At 36.6% G+C, this 7,960-nt stretch overlaps 1 long non-coding RNA gene across 1 annotated transcript; it reads left to right on the top strand.

Annotated features, from left to right (window-relative positions):
* The first annotated feature begins 2,102 nt into the window (after positions 1 to 2,102).
* On the top strand, positions 2,103 to 7,582 carry LOC125270344. The gene is made up of 4 exons (XR_007185329.1): positions 2,103 to 2,132; positions 2,949 to 2,965; positions 3,264 to 3,442; positions 7,486 to 7,582. It is a non-coding gene; the product is annotated as an uncharacterized LOC125270344 (long non-coding RNA).
* Positions 7,583 to 7,960: the final 378 nt, after the last annotated feature.

Here is a 7,960-nt window from a genome sequence, read left to right as displayed (position 1 = left end):
CATTAGAACTCCAATAAATTGAGTGGTTTCTTTAGTTTGATTTAATGATGTACACATACACAATTTTTAGGTTAGATGCAGATTTATTTATTTTTACAATTATTGCAACACAACAAAATAGATTAAATATGACACACAAACTAAATTGTTTAAATTGTTTAATGGTATTAAGCTTATCCTTATGTAATATGTAGAAATTATACTGTTAAATATATGTATTGTTTAATAGAATTCACACAAAATTGTTCATTCATATAAGTCATGTAGGTCATATTAGATCATATTCATAGGTCATATTTGTCCCATTTTCCCAAATGCAGAATGTTTTCTGTGATGGGTAGGTTTAGGGGTAGGGTTAGTGTAGGGGGATAGAATATACAATTTTTACAGTATAAAAACCATTATGTATATGGAAAGTCCCCATAAAACATGAAAGCAGAACGTGTTTGTTTGCGTGTGTACAAAAATAACATAACGATATCCAGAAATCAATTTTAATTTATCAACATAGAACTCAAGTTTAATTTGATTTCATCCTTTTCCCACTAAGTGTGGGTTTTCTGAGGGGCTGTGTGGGCAAGAGCAAACTCTTTGGGGCCCCATGAAAACCCACACAGGCCCCCAGTTGGTTAGCCCATGTGGGGCCCTTAGCTCCGGGGCCCATAGCAGGTTTACTGTGGGCAACCCCCCATGTTCACAGCACAGTTAAATCATTATTTTATGATTAAATGCTCAAGGCACAGGGTTAATCAAACTATTTTTAACAATCTAGTAAAATGTCACCAATGTCATTACATTCAGTTGCCCATCCCATAACTAAAACTGCTCACAGTCAACAAGATAGTAAGACAAGTACTGTCTTTACCTGTTTGTAGCTGCTCCCAGACCAATAAGGTCAGACTGAGACAACTGTGTGTGTGTGTGTGTGTGTGTGTGTGTATATATATATATATATATACACACACACTACCATTCAAAAGTGTGGGGTCAGTAAGATTTTTTAATGTTTTAAAAGAAGTATCTTCTGCTCACCAAGCCTGCATTTATTTGATTAAAAATACAAACAAAAACAGTAATATTGTGAAATATTATTCCAATTTAAAACAGCTGTTTTCTATGTCATTTTACAGTAAAGTGTAATTTATTCTGTGATCAAAGCTAAATTTTCAGCATCATTACTTCAGTCTTCAGTGTCACATGATCCTTCAGAAATCAATCTAATATGATGATGTGATGCTCAAGAAACATTTATGATTATTATCAATGTTGAAAACAGTTATTTACATTTTTATTTCATGATGCTATGATGAATAGAAAGTTCAAAAGAACAGCATTTGTCTGAAATCTAAATCTTTTGTAGCATTAAACACTACCGTTCAAAAGTTTGGGGTTAGTAAGAATTTTAATTTTATTTTTAGGGGATAGAAATAAAATTAATCAGTACTTTTATTCATCAAGGATGAGTTAAACTGATCAAAAGTTACAGTAAAGACAATTATAATGTTAGAAAATATTCTATTTTAAATAAAGGCTGTTCTTTTGAACTTTCTATTCATCGAAGAATTAAAAAAAAAAAATTGTACACAACTGTTTTCAACATTGATAATAATAATGAATGTTTCTTGAGCATCAAATCATCATATTAGACTGATTTCTGAAGGATCATGTGACACTGAAGACTGGAGCAATGATGCTGAAAATTCAGCTTTGATCACAAGAATAAATTAGTTTCAAATATATTAAAATAGAAAACAGTCATTTTAAATTGTCATAATATTTCACAATATTACTGTATTTTTTTATTTTATTGTTTTTATCAAATAAATGCAGCCTTGGTGAGCAGAAGAGGCTTCTTTTAAAAACATTAAAAAATCTTACTGACCCCAAACTTTTGAACGGTAGTGTATATATATATATATATATATATATATATATATATATATATATATATATATATATATATATAATGCACACACACAATATTAATATATTATTTTTCTGAAATGGCAAAAAATAAATAAATAAATATAAATTATTAATAATATGACATCACGTGATTAATTCTAACCAATGAGACTGCTGGAACAGCATCCATGCACTGTCATTCCGGAATGGACTGGTACCACAAACAGGTAAGCTTTTTATATTTCTATAGTAATTTCTGAGTTTTCTATTAAAATTAGTGTAACAGGTCGAAATGGTAATGAATTAATTAATTGGAATTAAATTACACCCGCTTTAGTGGTTTATCTGATGAGTAAGTTAAGTTATATTATTTAGCTTGCTGCGTTTAAATTATAACGGTTATAACGGTCGACTAGCCGCTCGGACAATTCATTTTCTGGTAATCTGAGGTAATATACTTTAAAAACCGCATTAATTCATTACTTTGAATTGTTTTACATCCATTTCGGTGTTAATTTGATTTATTATTGTTTTTCCGTTGCTGTTTTTACGCGATGGCTCGACTGAGCTAGCCATGATGGCCGGGCTGAGTTGTGTCTTTGTATTAAAGTTTTAAACAGCGACGTAAATACAATAACTTAGCTGCACACCCTTATTAAATCTCGTTACATAAGCTACGGTCATATTACTATCATGTTATCGTGACCTAAAAATAACAGATTTTACAATAAATTTGTACGTATTGTCTCACTCACAAGCTGGCGCGTGCACAGAGAGTGAAAGAGAGAGAGAGGACTCATTGGCCTATATTCACCCGAAAAGATAACTGTCAAATTAAATCAACCATCTGTAATATTTAATTAATTATGAAAAGATATAACTGAAGTAAAACATTTAGGCCATGAAATAAATCACTAAAATATTAATATAATAGTTTCTCTTGAATGTGTACATTCAATCAGCACGTTCATCCATACAGAGCAATATTTGACTGATATATTAATTTTTGTTTCTTTTTCTCCCTCTTCCTTGTGTGTAATCAGCTCATTGGTTCTGCTCTGTAAGTACTGTTTGACTCAGTCACAAATTCTCAGTTTTTGCATTGTAGATTTGTCATGCACATTTACAAAAACTTTCTTTGCATCATATAACTGTATTTTCATGAAGATTTTGCTTATGTTATCTGTTAATATTTCGGGTGTCATTTTTTAAAAATGAGATGATCCTCACTTAAATGGCAAATACTGTATTTTTCAGTACAGTGGTGTACATTCTCAGATGTTATTATACATATTCATGAATACAATTTTTGAACTGGCTTTATACCATTGAATTTTGTTTGTCCTCTCTCTTTTCAGTATTTATTGCCATCTAGTCCTGTTTGCAGAATTAACTGTGGCTCCAGCCATTAAGCAGACCTGAACCAGTTGATGAAGGTCTTCAGGATCACCAGAAACTACAGGCAGGTGTGTGAGAAAGTTGGAGCTACATACTGCAGGACGTTGGTCCTCCATGACCAGGACTGGACACCACTGTTGTAAGTGATCGATCTAGCAGTCAATCTGATTCTCTGAAAGTCATGTTCATAACATATTGTAGGTGATCTCAGCTCTGGCCCTCGAGAACCACTGTCCTGCAGACTTTAACACCAAACCTGGTCCAATATACCTGGGGCCGTATTCACGAAATGTTTTATCTTACAACTAAAAGTTCTCCTAAATAGCAGTAAAAATTCTCAGGTAAGAGTTTTCACTTAAAGGATTAGTCCACTTTTAACTCCTGATAATTTACTCACCCCCATGTCATCCAAGATGTCCATGTCTTTCATTCTTCAGTCGAAAAGAAATTAAGGTTTTTGATGAAAACATTCCAGGATTTTTTTCCATATAGTAGACTTCAATGGACACCAAACAGTTGAAGGTCAAAATTAGTTTCATTGCAGCTTCAAATTATTCTACACGATCCCATACAAGAAATAATGGTCTTATCTAGAGAAACCATCACTCATTTTCTAAAAAATAAAATAAAATGTTATACATTTTAACCATAAATGCTCATCTTGAAGTAGCCCTGCGTTCCATTCGGAAGGGCTCATCCCTATGCCCTAATTCCTTTCAGATGGTTTCCCCTTCAGAGTGAGAGCTTCGAAGGGATGAAGGGTGTAGGGGTAAAAAAAACCCTCTTTTTTTGGAACGCACTTCTGCGTCATCTTAACGAGACAATCAAGGAGGAGTAGATTGTGCAAGCGGCGCCCTTTGTTTAACGTTAGTTTATTTATTTAGGTTTATTACACCATATTTTATATTGTGTCTATGTATTTGAAACATTTGAATGGACTAATAAAGGGAGCTGTAAAGTATTTTTGTTGAAGTACACTGTAGTTTTGACCATAATAATTTACTAAATCTAACTCATATAAATATTACAATAGTACAGAAAAATACTATACATACATTTATAGGTAAAATCGAACTCCTAACCTCCTGTACCCATTCTGTGATGTCAAACAACTTTCCTGTGCAAAGGATCATGGGGGCCCGAAGTGTCCATCAGTTGTACCCTTTGAAATCCTTCATTCCGAAGGGCCCTTTGAAGTGGTCAGTTTTGAGCACTTCAGTTTGGAACAACCCTTCAATATGGCGGCCATGATTGTTTTCACTCCGAAGTGCCCTTCGGAGGGCGATATATCCCGTTTGGAACGCACTGAAGCTCTCTTCTTCTTCTTCTCTATTTGAATTCCGGCAGTGTAGACACTGCTAAGTGTATTACTGCCCTCCACAGGTCAAAGTTTTGAACTAATTTTTATATACAATATGTTAGTTCAATAGTATATAACAGTTAGTTCAAACTTTGGCCTGCGGAGGGCAGTAATACACTTAGCAGTGTCTACACTGCCGGAATTCAAATAGTGAAGAAGAGAGCTAGTTCAAGATGAGCATTTATGGTTAAAAAATATATACTTTTTAATTTTATTTAGAAAATGAGCTATGGTTTCTCTAGATAAGACCCTTATTTCTCATCTGGGATCCTGTAGAACACTTTGAAGCTGCACTGAAACTGACATTTTGACCTTCAACCATTTGGGTCCACTATAAGGAGAATAATCCTGGAATGTTTTCATCAAAAACCTTAATTTCTTTTCGCCTGAAGAAAGAAAGACATGAACATCTTGGATGACATGGGGGTGAGTAAATTATCAGGAACATTTTCACAAAAGGCGGAGCTAAACTGGGGGCTCGATGACGCACTGGAGCCCTCGAGCATGGCCACGCCCCTAACACTATATAAAGGTGCGTTCACGCAGCCTCGTAATTCCTGTAGTTACGAGATTCTAGCTTGTAAAATGCGTTCACGTCCTCGTAGAGATCGTAATTACAGCTTGTAAGCTGGGAGTTTTCTGAAAGCTCCCACATGTACCACGTGGCCGCTGTACCACCTGACCGCTGTAGATTCATTTAGGCGTTGATAGTGATGCCATGGAAACGCTGAAGACGTGAAGGCAGCTTAACTGTCTGACGCACTAGAGTAACCGAGCATGGCCACGCCCCTAACACTATATAACTGTCTGACGCACTAGAGTAACCGAGCATGGCCACGCCCCTAACACTATATAACTGTCTGACGCACTAGAGTAACCGAGCATGGCCCCACCCCTAACACTATATAACTGTCTGACGCACTAGAGTAACCGAGCATGGCCCCACCCCTAACACTATATAACTGTCTGACGCACTAGAGTAACCGAGCATGGCCCCACCCCTAACACTATATAACTGTCTGACGCACTAGAGTAACCGAGCATGGCCCCACCCCTAACACTATATAACTGTCTGACGCACTAGAGTAACCGAGCATGGCCCCGCCCCAACACTATATAAAGCTGCGTTCACGTCACCTCGTATTTACCGGTATCTTGAAATGGCAACACGTGACGTTATATTCGGAGCTGTTCACGTCCTTTTGGTCCTTGGACTGGGAATTATGCGTTTCCATGGCACCACTATCAACGCCTAAATGAATCTACAGCGGTCAGGTGGTACAGCGGCCACGTGGTACACGTGGGAGCTTTCAGAAAACTCCCAGCTTACAAGCTGTAATTACGATTTCTACGAGGACGTGAACGCATTTTACAAGCTAGAATCTCGTAACTACAGGAATTACGAGGCCGCGTGAACGCACCTTATCTGTCTGACGCACTAGAGTAACCGAGCATGGCCCCACCCCAACACTATATAACTGTCTGACGCACTAGAGTAACCAAGCATGGCACCACCCCTAACGCTACAGCAGCTTGCCCGCTTAATCTCGAGTGTCAATACTGTTAGTTATACAGCCTACATTTTGCTAGCTAGTAATGCCTTCATCACACAAATGCATATTACCTGGTTGCGATAATATACAAAAGAAGCTTGTTCTCCTTATTTAAATTTGATATGAAGAAGGGGTGGATTCAATTAGTCTCTGCTGTGATAATTTTACACCGGAGAGTTTTACAAACTTTCATCAGACAACTGGGATTCACTGACAATCTGCTGTTATTGGTGAATGGGGCTGAACAGACTATCTCCCGCCTCGGCCTTCATCCTCCCATCTCACGGCGCCGTCACCTGTTGACTCGACAACAGTCTGCAGTACATGCCCACCAATGAGTGTATGTTGCCTTGTGTGCTTAATTAGTAGGTGGTCCACAGTAACTACTAAATTTTGCAACCCTCTAACATGATTCTTTTGTTTATATGCATCAGTGAGTTTGACTGATTAGACAAATATGTTGAGGCGGCAGCTCTCGCGAGTGGGTGTGGTTTCAGCGCTGACAGCGGACACGCCCCCAGCGTTTGAGAGCAGAGAATACTGCTAATTTTTTCAAGATTTTGATAATTTATTTAATTTACTTGCCGTTTTTTTAATCATTCAAATTTGGCTGGGTGGTTAATAACACATTTTACTGTGGTGTGACATACTCAGAACACAGACTTTAATAGGGCTTTACAGGGACTTTAAGCTTGACGTCGACTAGTCGCTGGTCCTATAGAGGGCGCAGCAGCATAAGAAATCTTTGATGTTCACATTTACGCTTCATTTCCAAAATGGTTACGTTGCTACAGCCTTCATATTGTAACCGTATCAAAGAACCTAAAAAAAATATGAAAATAGATATTCCCAAACATTTAATATAGGCTATAGGGAATTGCACACAACACATATGGATTTGTTTTTAATTTTGTTTTTTAATGACCCGCCCCGCAAATAAAGGGACAATTTCTTATCCCGCCCCAACCCGACCCGCAGGGTTCGCGGGTTATGAGACGACCCGCACATCACTAACCTACAACTGGAGAAGGTTAATAGATGACTGTCATGCTATGAACCTGACATGACTAATGGATAAAATTCAAGATCTTGAATCTGCTCAAAGTGCACCCAAATATGTTGGATGAAATAATGAAGTTGTGTCAACAACTATGTTCTTGCAACTTCTTTGAGAGTCCCATATAAATATATAATGTATGGATAATCTCATGTACTGGTAATGTGGTTTAAGAGGTACATTGTCCTAATGAATTCTCCTCCTTTTTGCAGGTCTAAGCCAGCCACAGTGGATACAGTGAAGCCACAAACACAGTTCATAGTTCTTGTATTTCTATTACACATTAAATAATAAAAAATATCATGTTAATAATTTTTGTCAGATGTTTATTTCCAGCTGGGTTTAGTAAAAAAGATGGTCTTGATCCAAGTATAATTTTGATTTCAGTTTCATGTTCTTAATTCTTTGCAAAACACAACCTGAACAGTTAGCTATTGAAAAGTTGGTGTGCAGTTTATATCAATTAAAATTATATATTCTTGAGCGGTTTTTTTTAAGCCACAAGGAGAAAACCAGTGTATAATTGTAGTAATAATTTAAATTATTTAATTAATCAATGACCTAATTAACAGCTACCAGTTAAACATACAAATCAGAACCAATACAAAAACTGCAATGGAAACCATTAAATATTTGCAAATAAAGACCAATGCAAATTTGTAATGGAACCATTAGAACCAATACGAA

This window comes from Megalobrama amblycephala, linkage group LG1 (assembly GCF_018812025.1).
Source record: "Megalobrama amblycephala isolate DHTTF-2021 linkage group LG1, ASM1881202v1, whole genome shotgun sequence".
In the NCBI taxonomy this organism is placed as follows: domain Eukaryota; kingdom Metazoa; phylum Chordata; class Actinopteri; order Cypriniformes; family Xenocyprididae; genus Megalobrama; species Megalobrama amblycephala.
Note: the sequence above shows the minus strand (reverse complement) of the source record. Positions and strands in the feature narration are given on the sequence as shown.